The sequence below is a fragment of the Hemitrygon akajei genome, chromosome 18 (genome assembly GCF_048418815.1).
Source record: "Hemitrygon akajei chromosome 18, sHemAka1.3, whole genome shotgun sequence".
NCBI classification, from domain to species: domain Eukaryota; kingdom Metazoa; phylum Chordata; class Chondrichthyes; order Myliobatiformes; family Dasyatidae; genus Hemitrygon; species Hemitrygon akajei.
Window position 1 is genome coordinate 68,188,477 of NC_133141.1, and position 26,658 is coordinate 68,215,134.

A 26,658-nucleotide genomic window follows, 5' to 3' on the forward strand; every position below is an offset into this window, starting at 1 on the left:
GTGTGTCTATTCTACATATCAAGGTGTGTACTGTGTGTCTCTATTCTTCATGTCCTGGTGTGCACTGTGTGTCTCTATTCTACATGTCCAGGTGTATACTGTGTGTCTCTATTCTTTATGTCCTGGTGTGTACTGTATGTCTCTATACCACATGTCCAAGTGTGTACTGAGTGTCTCTATTCTTTATGTCCTGGTGTGTACAGTGTGTCTCTATTCTACATGTCCAAGTGTGTACTGTATGTCTGTACTCTACATGTCCAGGTGTGTACTGTGTGTCTCAATTCTTTATGTCCTGGTGTGTACTGTTTGACTCTATTCTACATGTCCAGGTGTGTACTGCGTGTGTCTATTCTACATGTCCAGGTGTGTACTGTGTGTCTCTATTCTTCATGTCCAGGTGTGTACAGTGTGTCTCTATTCTACACGTCCAGGTGTGTACAGTGTGTCTCTATTCTACATGTCCAGGTGTGCACTGTGTGTCTCTATTCTACATGTCCAGGTGTGTACTGTGTGTCTCTCTACTACATGTCCAGGCGTGCACTGTGTGTCTCTATTCTACATGTCCAAGTGTGTACTGTGTGTCTCCATTCTACATGTCCAGGTGTGTACAGTGTGTGTCTATTCTACATGCCCAGGTGTGCACTGTGCGTCTCTATTCCACATGTCCAGGTGTGTACAGTGTGTCTCTATTCTATATGTCCAGGTGTGTACTGTGTATCTCTATTCTTCATGTCCAGGTATGCACAGTGTGTCTCTATTCCACATGTCCAGGTGTGTACAGTGTGTCTCTATTCTACACCTCCAGGTGTGTACAGTGTGTCTCTATTCTACATGTCCAGGTGTGTATAGTGTGTCTCTATGCGACATGTCCAGGTGTGTACTGTGTATCTCTATTCTTCATGTCCAGGTGTGTACAGTGTGTCTGTATTCTACATGTCCAATTGTGCACTGTGTGTCTCTATTCTACATGTCCAGGTGTGTACTGTGTGTCTCTCTAGTACATGTCCAGGCGTGCACTGTGTGTCTCTATTCTACATGTCCAGGTGTGTACTGTGTTCTCCATTCTACATGTCCAGGTGTGTACTGTGTGTCTCTATTCTTTATGTCCTGATGTGTACTGTATGTCTGTATTCTACATGTCCAGGTGTGTACTGTGTGTGTCTATTCTTTATGTCCTGGAGTGTACTGTTTGTCTCTATTCTACATGTCCAGGTGTGTATAGTGTGTGTCTATTCTACATATCAAGGTGTGTACTGTGTGTCTCTATTCTTCATGTCCAGGTATTTACAGTGTGTCTCTATTCTACACGTCCAGGTGTGTACTGTGTGTCTCTATTCTAAATGTCCAGGTGTGAACAGTGTGTGTCGATTCTTCATGTCCAGGTATGTATTGTGTGTCTCTATTCTTTATGTACTGGTGTGTACAGTGTGTCTCTATTCTTCATGTCCAGGTATGCACAGTGTGTCTCTATTCCACATGTCCAGGTGTGTACAGTGTGTCTCTATTCTACACGTCCAGGTGTGTACAGTGTGTCTCTATTCTACATGTCCAGGTGTGTACAGTGTGTCTCTATGCGACATGTCCAGGTGTGTACTGTGTATCTCTATTCTTCATGTCCAGGTGTGTACAGTGTGTCTGTATTCTACATGTCCAATTGTGCACTGTGTGTCTCTATTCTACATGTCCAGGTGTGTACTGTGTGTCTCTCTAGTACATGTCCAGGCGTGCACTGTGTGTCTCTATTCTACATGTCCAGGTGTGTACTGTGTTCTCCATTCTACATGTCCAGGTGTGTACTGTGTGTCTCTATTCTTTATGTCCTGATGTGTACTGTATGTCTGTATTCTACATGTCCAGGTGTGTACTGTGTGTGTCTATTCTTTATGTCCTGGAGTGTACTGTTTGTCTCTATTCTACATGTCCAGGTGTGTATAGTGTGTGTCTATTGTACATATCAAGGTGTGTACTGTGTGTCTCTATTCTTCATGTCCAGGTATTTACAGTGTGTCTCTATTCCACATGTCCAGGTGTGTACAGTGTGTCTCTATTCTACACGTCCAGGTGTGTACAGTGTGTCTCTATTCTACATGTCCAGGTGTGTACAGTGTGTCTCTATGCGACATGTCCAGGTGTGTACTGTGTGTCTCTATTCTAAATGTCCAGGTGTGAACAGTGTGTGTCGATTCTTCATGTCCAGGTATGTATTGTGTGTCTCTATTCTTTATGTACTGGTGTGTACAGTGTGTCTCTATTCTTCATGTCCAGGTGTGCACTCTGTGTCTCTATTCTACATGTCCAGGTGTGCACTGTTTGTCTCTATTCCACATGTCCAGGTGTGTACTGGGTCTCTATTGCACATGTCCAGATGTGTACTATGTCTCTCTATTCTGCATGTCCTGGTGTGTACTGTGTGTCACTCCTCTACATGTCCAGTTGTGCACTGTGTGTCTGTGTTCTACATGTCCGGGTGTGTACTGTGTGTCTCTATTCTTCATGTCCAGGTGTGCACTGTGTGTCTCCATTCTACATGTCCAGGTATGTACTGTGTATCTCTATTCTTCATGTCCAGGTATGTACTGTGTATCTCTATTCTTCATGTCCAGGTGTGTACTGTGTGTCCCTATTCTACATGTCCAGGTGTGCACTGAGTGTCTCTATGCTTTATGTACTGGTGTGCACTGTGTGTCTCTATTCGACATGTCCAGGTGTGCACTGTGTGTCTCTATTCTTTATGTCCTGGTGTGCACTGTGTGTCTCTATTCTACATGTCCAGGTGTATACTGTGTGTCTCTATTCTTTATGTCCTGGTGTGTACTGTATGTCTCTATACCACATGTCCAATTGTGTACTGAGTGTCTCTATTCTTTATGTCCTGGTGTGTACAGTGTGTCTCTATTCTACATGTCCAGGTGTGTACTGTATGTCTGTACTCTACATGTCCAGGTGTGTACTGTGTGTCTCAATTCTTTATGTTCTGGTGTGTACTGTTTGACTCTATTCTACATGTCCAGGTGTGTACTGCGTGTGTCTATTCTACATGTCCAGGTGTGTACTGTGTGTCTCTATTCTTCATGTTCAGGTGTGTACAGTGTGTCTCTATTCTACACGTCCAGGTGTGTACAGTGTGTCTCTATTCTACATGTCCAGGTGTGCACTGTGTGTCTCTATTCTACATGTCCAGGTGTGTACTGTGTGTCTCTCTACTACATGTCCAGGCGTGCACTGTGTGTCTCTATTCTACATTTCCAGGTGTGTACTGTGTGTCTCCATTCTACATGTCCAGGTGTGTACTGTGTGTCTCTATTCTTTATGTCCTGGTGTGTACTGTATGTCTGTATTCAACATGTCCAGGTGTGTACTGTGTGTGTCTATTCTTTATGTCCTGGAGTGTACTGTTTGTCTCTATTCTACATGTCCAGGTGTGTATAGTGTGTGTCTATTCTACATATCAAGGTGTGTACTGTGTGTCTCTATTCTTCATGTCCAGGTATGTACAGTGTGTCTCTATTCTACACGTCCAGGTGTGTACTGTGTGTCTCTATTCTAAATGTCCAGGTGTGAACAGTGTGTTTCGATTCTTCATGTCCAGGTATGTATTGTGTGTCTCTATTCTTTATGTACTGGTGTGTACAGTGTGTCTCTATTCTTCATGTCCAGGTGTGCACTCTGTGTCTCTATTCTACATGTCCAGGTGTGCACTGTTTGTCTCTATTCCACATGTCCAGGTGTGTACTGGGTCTCTATTGCACATGTCCAGATGTGTACTATGTCTCTCTATTCTGCATGTCCTGGTGTGTACTGTGTGTCACTCCTCTACATGTCCAGTTGTGCACTGTGTGTGTCTGTGTTCTACATGTCCGGGTGTGTACTGTGTGTCTCTATTCTTCATGTCCAGGTGTGCACTGTGTGTCTCCATTCTACATGTCCAGGTATGTACTGTGTATCTCTATTCTTCATGTCCAGGTGTGTACAGTGTGTCTCTATTCTACATGTCCAGGTGTGTACTGTGTGTCCCTATTCTACATGTCCAGGTGTGCACTGTGTGTCTCTATGCTTTATGTACTGGTGTGCACTGTGTGTCTCTAATCGACATGTCCAGGTGTGCACTGTGTGTCTCTATTCTTTATGTCCTGGAGTGCACTGTGTGTCTCTATTCTACATGTCCAGGTGTATACTGTGTGTCTCTATTCTTTATGTCCTGGTGTGTACTGTATGTCTCTATACCACATGTCCAAGTGTGTACTGAGTGTCTCTATTCTTTATGTCCTGGTGTGTACAGTGTGTCTCTTTTCTACATGTCCAGGTGTGTACTGTATGTCTGTACTCTACATGTCCAGGTGTGTACTGTGTGTCTCAATTCTTTATGTCCTGGTGTGTACTGTTTGACTCTATTCTACATGTCCAGGTGTGTACAGCGTGTGTCTATTCTACATGTCCAGGTGTGTACTGTGTGTCTCTATTCTTCATGTCCAGGTGTGTACAGTGTGTCTCTATTCTACACGTCCAGGTGTGTACAGTGTGTCTCTATTCTACATGTCCAGGTGTGCACTGTGTGTCTCTATTCTACATGTCCAGGTGTGTACTGTGTGTCTCTCTACTACATGTCCAGGCGTGCACTGTGTGTCTCTATTCTACATGTCCAGGTGTGTACTGTGTGTCTCTATTCTTTATGTCCTGGTGTGTACTGTATGTCTGTATTCTACATGTCCAGGTGTGTACTGTGTGTGTCTATTCTTTATGTCCTGGAGTGTACTGTTTGTCTCTATTCTACATGTCCAGGTGTGTATAGTGTGTGTCTATTCTACATATCAAGGTGTGTACTGTGCGTCTCTATTCTTCATGTCCTGGTGTGCACTGTGTGTCTGTATTCTACATGTCCAGGTGTGTACTGTGTGTCTCCATTCTACATGTCCAGGTGTGTACTGTGTGTCTCTATTCTTTATGTCCTGGTGTGTACTGTATGTCTGTATTCTACATGTCCAGGTGTGTACTGTGTGTGTCTATTCTTTATGTCCTGGAGTGTACTGTTTGTCTCTATTCTACATGTCCAGGTGTGTATAGTGTGTGTCTATTCTACATATCAAGGTGTGTACTGTGTGTCTCTATTCTTCATGTACAGGTATGTACAGTGTGTCTCTATTCTACACGTCCAGGTGTGTACTGTGTGTCTCTTTTCTAAATGTCCAGGTGTGAACAGTGTGTGTCGATTCTTCATGTCCAGGTATGTATTCTGTGTCTCTATTCTTTATGTACTGGTGTGTACAGTGTGTCTCTATTCTTCATGTCCAGGTGTGCACTCTGTTTCTCTATTCTACATGTCCAGGTGTGCACTGTTTGTCTCTATTCCACATGTCCAGGTGTGTACTGGGTCTCTATTGCACATGTCCAGATGTGTACTATGTCTCTCTATTCTACATGTCCGGGTGTGTACTGTGTGTCTCTATTCTTCATGTCCAGGTGTGCACTGTGTGTCTCCATTCTACATGTCCAGGTATGTACTGTGTATCTCTATTCTTCATGTCCAGGTGTGTACAGTGTGTCTCCATTCTACATGTCCAGGTATGTACTGTGTGTCCCTATTCTACATGTCCAGGTGTGCACTGTGTGTCTCTATGCTTTATGTACTGGTGTGCACTGTGTGTCTCTATTCGACATGTCCAGGTGTGCACTGTGTGTCTCTATTCTTTATGTCCTGGTGTGCACTGTGTGTCTCCATTCTACATGTCCAGGTGTATACTGTGTGTCTCTATTCTTTATGTCCTGGTGTGTACTGTATGTCTCTATACCACATGTCCAAGTGTGTACTGAGTGTCTCTATAATTTATGTCCTGGTGTGTACAGTGTGTCTCTATTCTACATGTCCAGGTGTGTACTGTATGTCTGTACTCTACATGTCCAGGTGTGTACTGTGTGTCTCAATTCTTTATGTCCTGGTGTGTACTGTTTGACTCTATTCTACATGTCCAGGTGTGTACTGCGTGTGTCTATTCTACATGTCCAGGTGTGTACTGTGTGTCTCTATTCTTCATGTCCAGGTGTGTACAGTGTGTCTCTATTCTACACGTCCAGGTGTGTACAGTGTGTCTCTATTCTACATGTCCAGGTGTGCACTGTGTGTCTCTATTCTACATGTCCAGGTGTGTACTGTGTGTCTCTCTACTACATGTCCAGGCGTGCACTGTGTGTCTCTATTCTACATGTCCAAGTGTGTACTGTGTGTCTCCATTCTACATGTCCAGGTGTGTACTGTGTGACTCTATACTTTATGTCCTGGTGTGTACTGTATGTCTGTATTCTACATGTCCAGGTGTGTACTGTGTGTCTCCATTCTACATGTCCAGGTGTGTACTGTGTGTCTCTATTCTTTATGTCCTGGTGTGTACTGTATGTCTGTATTCTACATGTCCAGGTGTGTACTGTGTGTGTCTATTCTTTATGTCCTGGAGTGTACTGTTTGTCTCTATTCTACATGTCCAGGTGTGTATAGTGTGTGTCTATTCTACATATCAAGGTGTGTACTGTGTGTCTCTATTCTTCATGTACAGGTATGTACAGTGTGTCTCTATTCTACACGTCCAGGTGTGTACTGTGTGTCTCTTTTCTAAATGTCCAGGTGTGAACAGTGTGTGTCGATTCTTCATGTCCAGGTATGTATTGTGTGTCTCTATTCTTTATGTCCAGGTGTGCACTCTGTTTCTCTATTCTACATGTCCAGGTGTGCACTGTTTGTCTCTATTCCACATGTCCAGGTGTGTACTGGGTCTCTATTGCACATGTCCAGATGTGTACTATGTCTCTCTATTCTACATGTCCGGGTGTGTACTGTGTGTCTCTATTCTTCATGTCCAGGTGTGCACTGTGTGTCTCCATTCTACATGTCCAGGTATGTACTGTGTATCGCTATTCTTCATGTCCAGGTGTGCACTGTGTGTCTCCATTCTACATGTCCAGGTGTGTACAGTGTGTCTCTATTCTACATGTCCAGGTGTGTACTGTGTGTCCCTATTCTATATGTCCAGGTGTGCACTGTGTGTCTCTATGCTTTATGTACTGGTGTGCACTGTGTGTCTCTATTCGACATGTCCAGGTGTGCACTGTGTGTCTCTATTCTTTATGTCCTGGTGTGCACTGTGTGTCTCCATTCTACATGTCCAGGTGTATACTGTGTGTCTCTATTCTTTATGTCCTGGTGTGTACTGTATGTCTCTATACCACATGTCCAAGTGTGTACTGAGTGTCTCTATTCCTTATGTCCTGGTGTGTACAGTGTGTCTCTATTCTACATGTCCAGGTGTGTACTGTATGTCTGTACTCTACATGTCCAGGTGTGTACTGTGTGTCTCAATTCTTTATGTCCTGGTGTGTACTGTTTGACTCTATTCTACATGTCCAGGTGTGTACTGCGTGTGTCTATTCTACATGTCCAGGTGTGTACTGTGTGTCTCTATTCTACATGTCCAGGTGTGTACAGTGTGTCCCTATTCTACATGTCCAGGTGTGTACAGTGTGTGTCTATTCTACATGCCCAGGTGTGCACTGTGCGTCTCTATTCCACATGTCCAGGTGTGTACAGTGTGTCTCTATTCTATATGTCCAGGTGTGTACTGTGTATCTCTATTCTTCATGTCCAGGTATGCACAGTGTGTCTCTATTCCACATGTCCAGGTGTGTACAGTGTGTCTCTATTCTACACGTCCAGGTGTGTACAGTGTGTCTCTATTCTACATGTCCAGGTGTGTACAGTGTGTCTCTATTCTACACGTCCAGGTGTGTACTGTGTGTCTCTATTCTACATGTCCAGGTGTGTACAGTGTGTCTCTATGCGACAAGTCCAGGTGTGTACTGTGTATCTCTATTCTTCATGTCCAGGTGTGCACTGTGTGTCTCTATTCTACATGTCCAGGTGTGTACTGTGTGTCTCTCTACTACATGTCCAGGCGTGCACTGTGTGTCTCTATTCTACATGTCCAGGTGTGTACTGTGTGTCTCCATTCTACATGTCCAGGTGAGTACTGTGTGTCTCTATTCTTTATGTCCTGATGTGTACTGTATGTCTGTATTCTACATGTCCAGGTGTGTACTGTGTGTGTCTATTCTTTATGTCCTGGAGTGTACTGTTTGTCTCTATTCTACATGTCCAGGTGTGTATAGTGTGTGTCTATTCTACATATCAAGGTGTGTACTGTGTGTCTCTATTCTTCATGTCCAGGTATTTACAGTGTGTCTCTATTCTACACGTCCAGGTGTGTACTGTGTGTCTCTATTCTAAATGTCCAGGTGTGAACAGTGTGTGTCGATTCTTCATGTCCAGGTATGTATTGTGTGTCTCTATTCTTTATGTACTGGTGTGTACAGTGTGTCTCTATTCTTCATGTCCATGTGTGCACTCTGTGTCTCTATTCTACATGTCCAGGTGTGCACTGTTTGTCTCTATTCCACATGTCCAGGTGTGTACTGGGCCTCTATTGCACATGTCCAGATGTGTACTATGTCTCTCTATTCTGCATGTCCTGGTGTGTACTGTGTGTCACTCCTCTACATGTCCAGTTGTGCACTGTGTGTCTGTGTTCTACATGTCCGGGTGTGTACTGTGTGTCTCTATTCTTCATGTCCAGGTGTGCACAGTGTGTCTCCATTCTACATGTCCAGGTATGTACTGTGTATCTCTATTCTTCATGTCCAGGTATGTACTGTGTATCTCTATTCTTCATGTCCAGGTGTGTACTGTGTGTCCCTATTCTACATGTCCAGGTGTGCACTGAGTGTCTCTATGCTTTATGTACTGGTGTGCACTGTGTGTCTCTATTCTTTATGTCCTGGTGTGCACTGTGTGTCTCTATTCTACATGTCCAGGTGTATACTGTGTGTCTCTATTCTTTATGTCCTGGTGTGTACTGTATGTCTCTATACCACATGTCCAAGTGTGTACTGAGTGTCTCTATTCTTTATGTCCTGGTGTGTACAGTGTGTCTCTATTCTACATGTCCAGGTGTGTACTGTGTGTCTCTATTCTTTATGTCCTGGTGTGTACTGTATGTCTCTATACCACATGTCCAAGTGTGTACTGAGTGTCTCTATTCTTTATGTCCTGGTGTGTACTGTGTATCTCTATTCTACATGTCCAGGTGTGCACTGTGTTTCTCTATTCGACATGTCCAGGTGTGCACTGTGTGTCTCTATTCTTTATGTCCTGGTGTGCACTGTGTGTCTCTATTCTACATGTCCAGGTGTATACTGTGTGTCTCTATTCTTTATGTCCTGGTGTGTACTGTATGTCTCTATACCACATGTCCAAGTGTGTACTGAGTGTCTCTATTCTTTATGTCCTGGTGTGTACAGTGTGTCTCTATTCTACATGTCCAGGTGTGTACTGTATGTCTGTACTCTACATGTCCAGGTGTGTACTGTGTGTCTCAATTCTTTATGTCCTGGTGTGTACTGTTTGACTCTATTCTACATGTCCAGGTGTGTACTGCGTGTGTCTATTCTACATGTCCAGGTGTGTACTGTGTGTCTCTATTCTTCATGTCCAGGTGTGTACAGTGTGTCTCTATTCTACACGTCCAGGTGTGTACAGTGTGTCTCTATTCTACATGTCCAGGTGTGCACTGTGTGTCTCTATTCTACATGTCCAGGTGTGTACTGTGTGTCTCTCTACTACATGTCCAGGCGTGCACTGTGTGTCTCTATTCTACATGTCCATGTGTGTACTGTGTGTCTCCATTCTACATGTCCAGGTGTGTACTGTGTGTCTCTATTCTTTATGTCCTGGTGTGTACTGTATGTCTGTATTCTACATGTCCAGGTGTGTACTGTGTGTGTCTATTCTTTATGTCCTGGAGTGTACTGTTTGTCTCTATTCTACATGTCCAGGTGTGTATAGTGTGTGTCTATTCTACATATCAAGGTGTGTACGGTGTGTCTCTATTCTTCATGTCCAGGTATGTACAGTGTGTCTCTATTCTAAATGTCCAGGTGTGAACAGTGTGTTTCGATTCTTCATGTCCAGGTATGTATTGTGTGTCTCTATTCTTTATGTACTGGTGTGTACAGTGTGTCTCTATTCTTCATGTCCAGGTGTGCACTCTGTGTCTATATTCTACATGTCCGGGTGTGCACTGTTTGTCTCTATTCCACATGTCCAGGTGTGTACTGGGTCTCTATTGCACATGTCCAGATGTGTACTATGTCTCTCTATTCTGCATGTCCTGGTGTGTACTGTGTGTCACTCCTCTACATGTCCAGTTGTGCACTGTGTGTCTGTGTTCTACATGTCCGGGTGTGTACTGTGTGTCTCTATTCTTCATGTCCAGGTGTGCACTGTGTGTCTCCATTCTACATGTCCAGGTATGTACTGTGTATCTCTATTCTTCATGTCCAGGTGTGTACAGTGTGTCTCTATTCTACATGTCCAGGTGTGTACTGTGTGTCCCTATTCTACATGTCCAGGTGTGCACTGTGTGTCTCTATGCTTTATGTACTGGTGTGCACTGTGTGTCTCTAATCGACATGTCCAGGTGTGCACTGTGTGTCTCTATTCTTTATGTCCTGGAGTGCACTGTGTGTCTCTATTCTACATGTCCAGGTGTGTACTGTATGTCTCTATACCACATGTCCAAGTGTGTACTGAGTGTCTCTATTCTTTATGTCCTGGTGTGTACAGTGTGTCTCTATTCTACATGTCCAGGTGTGTACTGTATGTCTGTACTCTACATGTCCAGGTGTGTACTGTGTGTCTCCATTCTACATGTCCAGGTGTGTACTGTGTGTCTCTATTCTTTATGTCCTGGTGTGTATTGTATGTCTGTATTCTACATGTCCAGGTGTGTACTGTGTGTGTCTATTCTTTATGTCCTGGAGTGTACTGTTTGTCTCTATTCTACATGTCCAGGTGTGTATAGTGTGTGTCTATTCTACATATCAAGGTGTGTACTGTGTGTCTCTATTCTTCATGTCCAGGTATGTACAGTGTGTCTCTATTCTACACGTCCAGGTGTGCACTGTGTGTCTCTATTCTAAATGTCCAGGTGTGCACTGTGTGTCTCTATTCTTTATGTCCTGGAGTGCACTGTGTGTCTCTATTCTACATGTCCAGGTGTATACTGTGTGTCTCTATTCTTTATGTCCTGGTGTGTACTGTATGTCTCTATACAACATGTACAAGTGTGTACTGAGTGTCTCTATTCTTTATGTCCTGGTGTGTACAGTGTGTCTCTATTCTACATGTCCAGGTGTGTACTGTATGTCTGTACTCTACATGTCCAGGTGTGTACTGTGTGTCTCAATTCTTTATGTCCTGGTGTGTACTGTTTAACTCTATTCTACATGTCCAGGTGTGTACTGAGTGTGTCTATTCTACATGTCCAGGTGTGTACTGTGTGTCTCTATTCTACACGTCCAGGTGTGTACTGTGTGTCTCTATTCTTCATGTCCAGGTGTGTACAGTGTGTCTCTATTCTACACGTCCAGGTGTGTACAGTGTGTCTCTATTCTACATGTCCAGGTGTGCACTGTGTGTCTCTATTCTACATGTCCAGGTGTGTACAGTGTGTCTCTATTCTACATGTCCAGGTGTGCACTGTGTGTCTCTATTCTACATATCAAGGTGTGTACTGTGTGTCTCTATTCTTCATGTCCAGGTATGTACAGTGTGTCTCTATTCTGCACGTCCAGGTGTGTACTGTGTGTCTCTATTCTAAATGTCCAGGTGTGAACAGTGTGTTTCGATTCTTCATGTCCAGGTATGTATTGTGTGTCTCTATTCTTTATGTACTGGTGTGTACAGTGTGTCTCTATTCTTCATGTCCAGGTGTGTACTGTCTGTGTCTCTATTCTACATGTCCAGGCGTGCACTGTGTGTCTCTATTCTACATGTCCAGGTGTGTACTGTGTATCTCTATTCTTCATGTCCAGGTGTGTACAGTGTGTCTCTATTCTACACGTCCAGGTGTGTACAGTGTGTCTCTAGTCTACATGTCCAGGTGTGTACTGTGTGTCTCTCTACTACATGTCCAGGCGTGCACTGTGTGTCTCTATTCTACATATCCAGGTATGTACTGTGTATCTCTATTCTTCATGTCCAGGTGTGTACAGTGTGTCTCTATTCTACATGTCCAGGTGTGTACTGTGTGTCCCTATTCTACATGTCCAGGTGTGCACTGTGTGTCTCTATGCTTTATGTACTGGTGTGCACTGTGTGTCTCTATTCGACATGTCCAGGTGTGCACTGTGTGTCTCTATTCTTTATGTCCTGGTGTGCACTGTGTGTCTCTATTCTACATGTCCAGGTGTATACTGTGTGTCTCTATTCTTTATGTCCTGGTGTGTACTGTATGTCTCTATACCACATGTCCAAGTGTGTACTGAGTGTCTCTATTCTTTATGTCCTGGTGTGTACAGTGTGTCTCTATTCTACATGTCCAGGTGTGTACTATATGTCTGTACTCTACATGTCCAGGTGTGTACTGTGTGTCTCAATTCTTTATGTCCTGGTGTGTACTGTTTGACTCTATTCTACATGTCCAGGTGTGTACTGCGTGTGTCTATTCTACATGTCCAGGTGTGTACTGTGTGTCTCTATTCTTCATGTCCAGGTGTGTACTGTGTGTCTCTATTCTACATGTCCAGGTGTGTACAGTGTGTCCCTATTCTACATGTCCAGGTGTGTACAGTGTGTGTCTATTCTACATGCCCAGGTGTGCACTGTGCGTCTCTATTCCACATGTCCAGGTGTGTACAGTGTGTCTCTATTCTATATGTCCAGGTGTGTACTGTGTATCTCTATTCTTCATGTCCAGGTATGCACAGTGTGTCTCTATTCCACATGTCCAGGTGTGTACAGTGTGTCTCTATTCTACACGTCCAGGTGTGTACAGTGTGTCTCTATTCTACATGTCCAGGTGTGTACAGTGTGTCTCTATGCGACATGTCCAGGTGTGTACTGTGTATCTCTATTCTTCATGTCCAGGTGTGTACAGTGTGTCTCTATTCTACATGTCCAATTGTGCACTGTGTGTCTCTATTCTACATGTCCAGGTGTGTACTGTGTGTCTCTCTACTACATGTCCAGGCGTGCACTGTGTGTCTCTATTCTACATGTCCAGGTGTGTACTGTGTGTCTCCATTCTACATGTCCAGGTGTGTACTGTGTGTCTCTATTCTTTATGTCCTGATGTGTACTCTATGTCTGTATTCTACATGTCCAGGTGTGTACTGTGTGTGTCTATTCTTTATGTCCTGGAGTGTACTGTTCGTCTCTATTCTACATGTCCAGGTGTGTATAGTGTGTGTCTATTCTACATATCAAGGTGTGTACTGTGTGTCTCTATTCTTCATGTCCAGGTATTTACAGTGTGTCTCTATTCTACACGTCCAGGTGTGTACTGTGTGTCTCTATTCTAAATGTCCAGGTGTGAACAGTGTGTTTCGATTCTTCATGTCCAGGTATGTATTGTGTGTCTCTATTCTTTATGTACTGGTGTGTACAGTGTGTCTCTATTCTTCATGTCCAGGTGTGCACTCTGTGTCTCTATTCTACATGTCCAGGTGTGCACTCTTTGTCTCTATTCCACATGTCCAGGTGTGTACTGGGTCTCTATTGCACATGTCCAGATGTGTACTATGTCTCTCTATTCTGCATGTCCTGGTGTGTACTGTGTGTCCCTATTCTACATGTCCAGGTGTGCACTGAGTGTCTCTATGCTTTATGTACTGGTGTGCACTGTGTGTCTCTATTTGACATGTCCAGGTGTGCACTGTGTGTCTCTATTCTTTATGTCCTGGTGTGCACTGTGTGTCTCTATTCTACATGTCCAGGTGTATACTGTGTGTCTCTATTCTTTATGTCCTGGTGTGTACTGTATGTCTCCATTCTTTATGTCCTGGTGTGTACAGTGTGTCTCTATTCTACATGTCCTGGTGTGTACTGTTTGACTCTATTCTACATGTCCAGGTGTGTACTGCGTGTGTCTATTCTACATGTCCAGGTGTGTACTGTGTGTCTCTATTCTTCATGTCCAGGTGTGTACAGTGTGTCTCTATTCTACACGTCCAGGTGTGTACAGTGTGTCTCTATTCTACATGTCCAGGTGTGTACTGTGTGTCTCTCTACTACATGTCCAGGCGTGCACTGTGTGTCTCTATTCTACATGTCCAGGTGTGTACTGTGTGTCTCTATTCTTTATGTCCTGGTGTGTACTGTATGTCTGTATTCAACATGTCCAGGTGTGTACTGTGTGTGTCTATTCTTTATGTCCTGGAGTGTACTGTTTGTCTCTATTCTACATGTCCAGGTGTGTATAGTGTGTGTCTATTCTACATATCAAGGTGTGTACTGTGTGTCTCTATTCTTCATGTCCAGTTATGTACAGTGTGTCTCTATTCTACACGTCCAGGTGTGTACAGTGTGTCTCTATTCTATATGTCCAGGTGTGTACAGTGTGTCTCTATGCGACATGTCCAGGTGTGTACTGTGTATCTCTATTCTTCATGTCCAGGTGTGTACAGTGTGTCTCTATTCTACATGTCCAATTGTGCACTGTGTGTCTCTATTCTACATGTCCAGGTGTGTACTGTGTGTCTCTCTACTACATGTCCAGGCGTGCACTGTGTGTCTCTATTCTACATGTCCAGGTGTGTACTGTGTGTCTCCATTCTACATGTCCAGGTGTGTACTGTGTGTCTCTATTCTTTATGTCCTGATGTGTACTGTATGTCTGTATTCTACATGTCCAGGTGTGTACTGTGTGTGTCTATTCTTTATGTCCTGGAGTGTACTGTTTGTCTCTATTCTACATGTCCAGGTGTGTATAGTGTGTGTCTATTCTACATATCAAGGTGTGTACTGTGTGTCTCTATTCTTCATGTCCAGGTATTTACAGTGTGTCTCTATTCTACACGTCCAGGTGTGTACTGTGTGTCTCTATTCTAAATGTCCAGGTGTGAACAGTGTATGTCGATTCTTCATGTCCAGGTATGTATTGTGTGTCTCTATTCTTTATGTACTGGTGTGTACAGTGTGTCTCTATTCTTCATGTCCAGGTGTGCACTCTGTGTCTCTATTCTACATGTCCAGGTGTGCACTCTTTGTCTCTATTCCACATGTCCAGGTGTGTACTGGGTCTCTATTGCACATGTCCAGATGTGTACTATGTCTCTCTATTCTGAATGTCCTGGTGTGTACTGTGTATCACTCCTCTACATGTCCAGTTGTGCACTGTGTGTCTGTGTTCTACATGTCCGGGTGTGTACTGTGTGTCTCTATTCTTCATGTCCAGGTATGTACTGCGTATCTCTATTCTTCATGTCCAGGTATGTACTGTGTATCTCTATTCTTCATGTCCAGGTGTGTACTGTGTGTCCCTATTCTACATGTCCAGGTGTGCACTGAGTGTCTCTATGCTTTATGTACTGGTGTGCACTGTGTGTCTCTATTCGACATGTCCAGGTGTGCACTGTGTGTCTCTATTCTTTATGTCCTGGTGTGCACTGTGTGTCTCTATTCTACATGTCCAGGTGTATACTGTGTGTCTCTATTCTTTATGTCCTGGTGTGTACTGTATGTCTCTATACCACATGTCCAAGTGTGTACTGAGTGTCTCTATTCTTTATGTCCTGGTGAGTATAGTGTGTCTCTATTCTACATGTCCAGGGGTGTACTGTATGTCTGTACTCTACATGTCCAGGTGTGTACTGTGTGTCTCAATTCTTTATGTCCTGGTGTGTACTGTTTGACTCTATTCTACATGTCCAGGTGTGTACTGCGTGTGTCTATTCTACATGTCCAGGTGTGTACTGTGTGTCTCTATTCTTCATGTCCAGGTGTGTACAGTGTGTCTCTATTCTACACGTCCAGGTGTGTACAGTGTGTCTCTATTCTACATGTCCAGGTGTGTACTGTGTGTCTCTCTACTACATGTCCAGGCGTGCACTGTGTGTCTCTATTCTACATGTCCAGGTGTGTACTGTGTGTCTCCATTCTACATGTCCAGGTGTGTACTGTGTGTCTCTATTCTTTATGTCCTGGTGTGTACTGTATGTCTGTATTCAACATGTCCAGGTGTGTACTGTGTGTGTCTATTCTTTATGTCCTGGAGTGTACTGTTTGTCTCTATTCTACATGTCCAGGTGTGTATAGTGTGTGTCTATTCTACATATCAAGGTGTGTACTGTGTGTCTCTATTCTTCATGTCCAGGTATGTACAGTGTGTCTCTATTCTACACGTCCAGGTGTGTACAGTGTGTCTCTATTCTACATGTCCAGGTGTGTACAGTGTGTCTCTATGCGACATGTCCAGGTGTGTACTGTGTATCTCTATTCTTCATGTCCAGGTGTGTACAGTGTGTCTCTATTCTACATGTCCAATTGTGCACTGTGTGTCTCTATTCTACATGTCCAGGTGTGTACTGTGTGTCTCTCTACTACATGTCCAGGCGTGCACTGTGTGTCTCTATTCTACATGTCCAGGTGTGTACTGTGTGTCTCCATTCTACATGTCCAGGTGTGTACTGTGTGTCTCTATTCTTTATGTCCTGATGTGTACTGTATGTCTGTATTCTACCTGTCCAGGTGTGCACTGTGTGTGTCTATTCTTTATGTCCTGGAGTGTACTGTTTGTCTCTATTCTACATGTCCAGGTGTGTATAGTGTGTGTCTATTCTACATATCAAGGTGTGTACTGTGTGTCTCTATTCTTCATGTCCAGGTATTTACAGTGTGTCTCTATTCTACACGTCCAGGTGTGTACTGTGTGTCTCTATTCTAAATGTCCAGGTGTGAACAGTGTGTGTCGATTCTTCATGTCCAGGTATGTATTGTGTGTCTCTATTCTTTATGTACTGGTGTGTACAGTGTGTCTCTATTCTTCATGTCCAGGTGTGCACTCTGTGTCTCTATTCTACATGTCCAGGTGTGCACTATTTGTCTCTATTCCACATGTCCAGGTGTGTACTGGGTCTCTATTGCACATGTCCAGATGTGTACTATGTCTCTCTATTCTGAATGTCCTGGTGTGTACTGTGTGTCACTCCTCTACATGTCCAGTTGTGCACTATGTGTCTGTGTTCTACATGTCCGGGTGTGTACTGTGTGTCTCTATTCTTCATGTCCAGGTGTGCACTGTGTGTCTCCATTCTACGTGTCCAGGTATGTACTGTGTATCTCTATTCTTCATGTCCAGGTATGTACTGTGTATCTCTATTCTTCATGTCCAGGTGTGTACTGTGTGTCCCTATTCTACATGTCCAGGTGTGCACTGAGTGTCTCTATGCTTTATGTACTGGTGTGCACTGTGTGTCTCTATTCGACATGTCCAGGTGTGCACTGTGTGTCTCTATTCTTTATGTCCTGGTGTGCACTGTGTGTCTCTATTCTACATGTCCAGGTGTATACTGTGTGTCTCTATTCTTTATGTCCTGGTGTGTACTGTATGTCGCTATACCACATGTCCAAGTGTGTACTGAGTGTCTCTATTCTTTATGTCCTGGTGTGTATAGTGTGTCTGTATTCTACATGTCCAGGGGTGTACTGTATGTCTGTACTCTACATGTCCAGGTGTGTACTGTGTGTCTCAATTCTTTATGTCCTGGTGTGTACTGTTTGACTCTATTCTACATGTCCAGGTGTGTACTGCGTGTGTCTATTCTACATGTCCAGGTGTGTACTGTGTGTCTCTATTCTTCATGTCCAGGTGTGTACAGTGTGTCTCTATTCTACACGTCCAGGTGTGTACAGTGTGTCTCTAGTCTACATGTCCAGGTGTGTACTGTGTGTCTCTCTACTACATGTCCAGGCGTGCACTGTGTGTCTCTATTCTACATATCCAGGTGTGTACTGTGTGTCTCCATTCTACATGTCCAGGTGTGTACTGTGTGTCTCTATTCTTTATGTCCTGGTGTGTACTGTATGTCTGTATTCAACATGTCCAGGTGTGTACTGTGTGTGTCTATTCTTTATGTCCTGGAGTGTACTGTGTGTCCCTATTCTACATGTCCAGGTGTGCACTGAGTGTCTCTATGCTTTATGTACTGGTGTGCACTGTGTGTCTCTATTTGACATGTCCAGGTGTGCACTGTGTGTCTCTATTCTTTATGTCCTGGTGTGCACTGTGTGTCTCTATTCTACATGTCCAGGTGTATACTGTGTGTCTCTATTCTTTATGTCCTGGTGTGTACTGTATGTCTCTATTCTTTATGTCCTGGTGTGTACAGTGTGTCTCTATTCTACATGTCCTGGTGTGTACTGTTTGACTCTATTCTACATGTCCAGGTGTGTACTGCGTGTGTCTATTCTACATGTCCAGGTGTGTACTGTGTGTCTCTATTCTTCATGTCCAGGTGTGTACAGTGTGTCTCTATTCTACACGTCCAGGTGTGTACAGTGTGTCTCTATTCTACATGTCCAGGTGTGTACTGTGTGTCTCTCTACTACATGTCCAGGCGTGCACTGTGTGTCTCTATTCTACATGTCCAGGTGTGTACTGTGTGTCTCTATTCTTTATGTCCTGGTGTGTACTGTATGTCTGTATTCAACATGTCCAGGTGTGTACTGTGTGTGTCTATTCTTTATGTCCTGGAGTGTACTGTTTGTCTCTATTCTACATGTCCAGGTGTGTATAGTGTGTGTCTATTCTACATATCAAGGTGTGTACTGTGTGTCTCTATTCTTCATGTCCAGGTATGTACAGTGTGTCTCTATTCTACACGTCCAGGTGTGTACAGTGTGTCTCTATTCTATATGTCCAGGTGTGTACAGTGTGTCTCTATGCGACATGTCCAGGTGTGTACTGTGTATCTCTATTCTTCATGTCCAGGTGTGTACAGTGTGTCTCTATTCTACATGTCCAATTGTGCACTGTGTGTCTCTATTCTACATGTCCAGGTGTGTACTGTGTGTCTCTCTACTACATGTCCAGGCGTGCACTGTGTGTCTCTATTCTACATGTCCAGGTGTGTACTGTGTGTCTCCATTCTACATGTCCAGGTGTGTACTGTGTGTCTCTATTCTTTATGTCCTGATGTGTACTGTATGTCTGTATTCTACATGTCCAGGTGTGTACTGTGTGTGTCTATTCTTTATGTCCTGGAGTGTACTGTTTGTCTCTATTCTACATGTCCAGGTGTGTATAGTGTGTGTCTATTCTACATATCAAGGTGTGTACTGTGTGTCTCTATTCTTCATGTCCAGGTATTTACAGTGTGTCTCTATTCTACACGTCCAGGTGTGTACTGTGTGTCTCTATTCTAAATGTCCAGGTGTGAACAGTGTATGTCGATTCTTCATGTCCAGGTATGTATTGTGTGTCTCTATTCTTTATGTACTGGTGTGTACAGTGTGTCTCTATTCTTCATGTCCAGGTGTGCACTCTGTGTCTCTATTCTACATGTCCAGGTGTGCACTCTTTGTCTCTATTCCACATGTCCAGGTGTGTACTGGGTCTCTATTGCACATGTCCAGATGTGTACTATGTCTCTCTATTCTGAATGTCCTGGTGTGTACTGTGTATCACTCCTCTACATGTCCAGTTGTGCACTGTGTGTCTGTGTTCTACATGTCCGGGTGTGTACTGTGTGTCTCTATTCTTCATGTCCAGGTATGTACTGCGTATCTCTATTCTTCATGTCCAGGTATGTACTGTGTATCTCTATTCTTCATGTCCAGGTGTGTACTGTGTGTCCCTATTCTACATGTCCAGGTGTGCACTGAGTGTCTCTATGCTTTATGTACTGGTGTGCACTGTGTGTCTCTATTTGACATGTCCAGGTGTGCACTGTGTGTCTCTATTCTTTATGTCCTGGTGTGCACTGTGTGTCTCTATTCTACATGTCCAGGTGTATACTGTGTGTCTCTATTCTTTATGTCCTGGTGTGTACTGTATGTCTCTATACCACATGTCCAAGTGTGTACTGAGTGTCTCTATTCTTTATGTCCTGGTGTGTATAGTGTGTCTCTATTCTACATGTCCAGGGGTGTACTGTATGTCTGTACTCTACATGTCCAGGTGTGTACTGTGTGTCTCAATTCTTTATGTCCTGGTGTGTACTGTTTGACTCTATTCTACATGTCCAGGTGTGTACTGCGTGTGTCTATTCTACATGTCCAGGTGTGTACTGTGTGTCTCTATTCTTCATGTCCAGGTGTGTACAGTGTGTCTCTATTCTACACGTCCAGGTGTGTACAGTGTGTCTCTATTCTACATGTCCAGGTGTGTACTGTGTGTCTCTCTACTACATGTCCAGGCGTGCACTGTGTGTCTCTATTCTACATGTCCAGGTGTGTACTGTGTGTCTCCATTCTACATGTCCAGGTGTGTACTGTGTGTCTCTATTCTTTATGTCCTGGTGTGTACTGTATGTCTGTATTCAACATGTCCAGGTGTGTACTGTGTGTGTCTATTCTTTATGTCCTGGAGTGTACTGTTTGTCTCTATTCTACATGTCCAGGTGTGTATAGTGTGTGTCTATTCTACATATCAAGGTGTGTACTGTGTGTCTCTATTCTTCATGTCCAGGTATGTACAGTGTGTCTCTATTCTACACGTCCAGGTGTGTACAGTGTGTCTCTATTCTATATGTCCAGGTGTGTACAGTGTGTCTCTATGCGACATGTCCAGGTGTGTACTGTGTATCTCTATTCTTCATGTCCAGGTGTGTACAGTGTGTCTGTATTCTACATGTCCAATTGTGCACTGTGTGTCTCTATTCTACATGTCCAGGTGTGTACTGTGTGTCTCTCTACTACATGTCCAGGCGTGCACTGTGTGTCTCTATTCTACATGTCCAGGTGTGTACTGTGTGTCTCCATTCTACATGTCCAGGTGTGTACTGTGTGTCTCTATTCTTTATGTCCTGATGTGTACTGTATGTCTGTATTCTACCTGTCCAGGTGTGCACTGTGTGTGTCTATTCTTTATGTCCTGGAGTGTACTGTTTGTCTCTATTCTACATGTCCAGGTGTGTATAGTGTGTGTCTATTCTACATATCAAGGTGTGTACTGTGTGTCTCTATTCTTCATGTCCAGGTATTTACAGTGTGTCTCTATTCTACACGTCCAGGTGTGTACTGTGTGTCTCTATTCTAAATGTCCAGGTGTGAACAGTGTGTGTCGATTCTTCATGTCCAGGTATGTATTGTGTGTCTCTATTCTTTATGTACTGGTGTGTACAGTGTGTCTCTATTCTTCATGTCCAGGTGTGCACTCTGTGTCTCTATTCTACATGTCCAGGTGTGCACTCTTTGTCTCTATTCCACATGTCCAGGTGTGTACTGGGTCTCTATTGCACATGTCCAGATGTGTACTATGTCTCTCTATTCTGAATGTCCTGGTGTGTACTGTGTGTCACTCCTCTACATGTCCAGTTGTGCACTGTGTGTCTGTGTTCTACATGTCCGGGTGTGTACTGTGTGTCTCTATTCTTCATGTCCAGGTGTGCACTGTGTGTCTCCATTCTACATGTCCAGGTATGTACTGTGTATCTCTATTCTTCATGTCCAGGTGTGTACTGTGTGTCCCTATTCTACATGTCCAGGTGTGCACTGAGTGTCTCTATGCTTTATGTACTGGTGTGCACTGTGTGTCTCTATTCGACATGTCCAGGTGTGCACTGTGTGTCTCTATTCTTTATGTCCTGGTGTGTACTGTATGTCTCTATACCACATGTCCAAGTGTGTACTGAGTGTCTCTATTCTTTATGTCCTGGTGTGTATAGTGTGTCTCTATTCTACATGTCCAGGGGTGTACTGTATGTCTGTACTCTACATGTCCAGGTGTGTACTGTGTGTCTCAATTCTTTATGTCCTGGTGTGTACTGTTTGACTCTATTCTACATGTCCAGGTGTGTACTGCGTGTGTCTATTCTACATGTCCAGGTGTGTACTGTGTGTCTCTATTCTTCATGTCCAGGTGTGTACAGTGTGTCTCTATTCTACACGTCCAGGTGTGTACAGTGTGTCTCTATTCTACATGTCCAGGTGTGTACTGTGTGTCTCTCTACTACATGTCCAGGCGTGCACTGTGTGTCTCTATTCTACATATCCAGGTGTGTACTGTGTGTCTCCATTCTACATGTCCAGGTGTGTACTGTGTGTCTCTATTCTTTATGTCCTGGTGTGTACTGTATGTCTGTATTCAACATGTCCAGGTGTGTACTGTGTGTGTCTATTCTTTATGTCCTGGAGTGTACTGTTTGTCTCTATTCTACATGTCCAGGTGTGTATAGTGTGTGTCTATTCTACAATTCAAGGTGTGTACTGTGTGTCTCTATTCTTCATGTCCAGGTATGTACAGTGTGTCTCTATTCTACACGTCCAGGTGTGTACTGTGTGTCTCTATTCTAAATGTCCAGGTGTGAACAGTGTGTTTCGATTCTTCATGTCCAGGTATGTATTGTGTGTCTCTATTCTTTATGTACTGGTGTGTACAGTGTGTCTCTATTCTTCATGTCCAGGTGTGCACTCTGTGTCTCTATTCTACATGTCCAGGTGTGCACTGTTTGTCTCTATTCCACATGTCCAGGTGTGTACTGGGTCTCTATTGCACATGTCCAGATGTGTACTATGTCTCTCTATTCTGCATGTCCTGGTGTGTACTGTGTGTCACTCCTCTACATGTCCAGTTGTGCACTGTGTGTCTGTGTTCTACATGTCCAGGTGTGTACAGTGTGTCTCTATTCTACATGTCCAGGTGTGTACTGTGTGTCCCTATTCTACATGTCCAGGTGTGCACTGTGTGTCTCTACGCTTTATGTACTGGTGTGCACTGTGTGTCTCTAATCGACATGTCCAGGTGTGTACTGTGTGTCTCTATTCTTCATGTCCAGGTGTGTACAGTGTGTCTCTATTCTACACGTCCAGGTGTGTACAGTGTGTCTCTATTCTACATGTCCAGGTGTGCACTGTGTGTCTCTATTCTACATGTCCAGGTGTGTACTGTGTGTCTCTCTACTACATGTCCAGGCGTGCACTGTGTGTCTCTATTCTACATGTCCAGGTGTGTACAGTGTGTCTCCATTCTACATGTCCAGGTGTGTACTGTGTGTCTCTATTCTTTATGTCCTGGTGTGTACTGTATGTCTGTATTCTACATGTCCAGGTGTGTACTGTGTGTGTCTATTCTTTATGTCCTGGAGTGTACTCTTTGTCTCTATTCTACATGTCCAGGTGTGTATAGTGTGTGTCTATTCTACATATCAAGGTGTGTACTGTGTGTCTCTATTCTTCATGTCCTGGTGTGCACTGTGTGTCTCTATTCTACATGTCCAGGTGTATACTGTGTGTCTCTATTCTTTATGTCCTGGTGTGTACTGTATGTCTCTATACCACATGTCCAAGTGTGTACTGAGTGTCTCTATTCTTTATGTCCTGGTGTGTACAGTGTGTCTCTATTCTACATGTCCAGGTGTGTACTGTATGTCTGTACTCTACATGTCCAGGTGTGTACTGTGTGTCTCAATTCTTTATGTCCTGGTGTGTACTGTTTGACTCTATTCTACATGTCCAGGTGTGTACTGCCTGTGTCTATTCTACATGTCCAGGTGTGTACTGTGTGTCTCTATTCTTCATGTCCAGGTGTGTACAGTGTGTCTCTATTCTACACGTCCAGCTGTGTACAGTGTGTCTCTATTCGACATGTCCAGGTGTGCACTGTGTGTCTCTATTCTACATGTCCAGGTGTGTACTGTGTGTCTCTCTACTACATGTCCAGGCGTGCACTGTGTGTCTCTATTCTTCATGTCCAGGTGTGTTCAGTGTGTCTCTATTCTACACGTCCAGGTGTGTACAGTGTGTCTCTATTCGACATGTCCAGGTGTGCACTGTGTGTCTCTATTCTACATGTCCAGGTGTGTACTGTGTGTCTCCATTCTACATGTCCAGGTGTGTACTGTGTGTCTCTATACTTTATGTCCTGGTGTGTACTGTATGTCTGTATTCTACATGTCCAGGTGTGTACTGTGTATCTCCATTCTACATGTCCAGGTGTGTACTGTGTGTCTCTATTCTTTATGTCCTGGTGTGTACTGTATGTCTGTATTCTACATGTCCAGGTGTGTACTGTGTGTGTCTATTCTTTATGTCCTGGAGTGTACTGTTTGTCTCTATTCTACATGTTCAGGTGTGTATAGTGTGTGTCTATTCTACATATCAAGTTGTGTACTGTGTGTCTCTATTCTTCATGTCCAGGTATGTACAGTGTGTCTCTATTCTACACGTCCAGGTGTGTACTGTGTGTCTCTTTTCTAAATGTCCAGGTGTGAACAGTTTGTGTCGATTCTTCATGTCCAGGTATGTATTGTGTGTCTCTATTCTTTATGTACTGGTGTGTACAGTGTGTCTCTATTCTTCATGTCCAGGTGTGCACTCTGTTTCTCTATTCTACATGTCCAGGTGTGCACTGTTTGTCTCTATTCCACATGTCCAGGTGTGTACTGGGTCTCTATTGCACATGTCCAGATGTGTACTATGTCTCTCTATTCTGCATGTCCTGGTGTGTACTGTGTGTCACTCCTCTACATGTCCAGTTGTGCACTGTGTGTCTGTGTTCTACATGTCCGGGTGTGTACTGTGTGTCTCTATTATTCATGTCCAGGTGTGCACTGTGTGTCTCCATTCTACATGTCCAGGTATGTACTGTGTATCTCTATTCTTCATGTCCAGGTGTGTACAGTGTGTCTCTATTCTACATGTCCAGGTGTGTACTGTGTGTCCCTATTCTTTATGTCCTGGTGTGTACTGTATGTCTCTATACCACATGTCCAAGTGTGTACTGAGTGTCTCTATTCTTTATGTCCTGGTGTGTACAGTGTGTCTCTATTCTACATGTCCAGGTGTGTACTGTATGTCTGTACTCTACATGTCCAGGTGTGTACTGTGTGTCTCAATTCTTTATGTCCTGGTGTGTACTGTTTGACTCTATTCTACATGTCCAGGTGTGTACTGCGTGTGTCTATTCTACATGTCCAGGTGTGTACTGTGTATCTCTATTCTTCATGTCCAGGTGTGTACTGTTTGTCTCTATTCTACATGTCCAGGTGTGTACAGTGTGTCCCTATTCTACATGTCCAGGTGTGTACAGTGTGTGTCTATTCTACATGCCCAGGTGTGCACTGTGCGTCTCTATTCCACATGTCCAGGTGTGTACAGTGTGTCTCTATTCTATATGTCCAGGTGTGTACTGTGTATCTCTATTCTTCATGTCCAGGTATGCACAGTGTGTCTCTATTCCACATGTCCAGGTGTTTACAGTGTGTCTCTATTCTACACGTCCAGGTGTGTACAGTGTGTCTCTATTCTACATGTCCAGGTGTGTACAGTGTGTCTCTATGCGACATGTCCAGGTGTGTACTGTGTATCTCTATTCTTCATGTCCAGGTGTGTACAGTGTGTCTCTATTCTACATGTCCAATTGTGCACTGTGTGTCTCTATTCTACATGTCCAGGTGTGTACTGTGTGTCTATCTAGTACATGTCCAGGCGTGCACTGTGTGTCTCTATTCTACATGTCCAGGTGTGTACTGTGTGTCTCCATTCTACATGTCCAGGTGTGTACTGTGTGTCTCTATTCTTTATGTCCTGATGTGTACTGTATGTCTGTATTCTACATGTCCAGGTGTGTACTGTGTGTGTCTATTCTACATGTCCAGGTGTGTATAGTATGTGTCTATTCTACATATCAAGGTGTGTACTGTGTGTCTCTATTCTTCATGTCCTGGTGTGCACTGTGTGTCTCTATTCTACATGTCCAGGTGTATACTGTGTGTCTCTATTCTTTATGTCCTGGTGTGTACTGTATGTCTCTATTCTACATGTCCAGGTGTGTACTGTATGTCTGTACTCTACATGTCCAGGTGTGTACTGTGTGTCTCAATTCTTTATGTCCTGGTGTGTACTGTTTGACTCTATTCTACATGTCCAGGTGTGTACTGCGTGTGTCTATTCTACATGTCCAGGTGTGTACTGTGTGTCTCTATTCTTCATGTCCAGGTGTGTACAGTGTGTCTCTATTCTACACGTCCAGGTGTGTACAGTGTGTCTCTATTCTACATGTCCAGGTGTGCACTGTGTGTCTCTATTCTACATGTCCAGGTGTGTACTGTGTGTCTCTCTACTACATGTCCAGGCGTGCACTGTGTGTCTCTATTCTACATGTCCAGGTGTGTACTGTGTGTCTCCATTCTACATGTCCAGGTGTGTACTGTGTGTCTCTATACTTTATGTCCTGGTGTGTACTGTATGTCTGTATTCTACATGTCCAGGTGTGTACTGTGTATCTCCATTCTACATGTCCAGGTGTGTACTGTGTGTCTCTATTCTTTATGTCCTGGTGTGTACTGTATGTCTGTATTCTACATGTCCAGGTGTGTACTGTGTGTGTCTATTCTTTATGTCCTGGAGTTTACTGTTTGTCTCTATTCTACATGTCCAGGTGTGTATAGTGTGTGTCTATTCTACATATCAAGGTGTGTACTGTGTGTCTCTTTTCTTCATGTCCAGGTATGTACAGTGTGTCTCTATTCTACACGTCCAGGTGTGTACTGTGTGTCTCTTTTCTAAATGTCCAGGTGTGAACAGTGTGTGTCGATTCTTCATGTCCAGGTATGTATTGTGTGTCTCTATTCTTTATGTACTGGTGTGTACAGTGTGTCTCTATTCTTCATGTCCAGGTG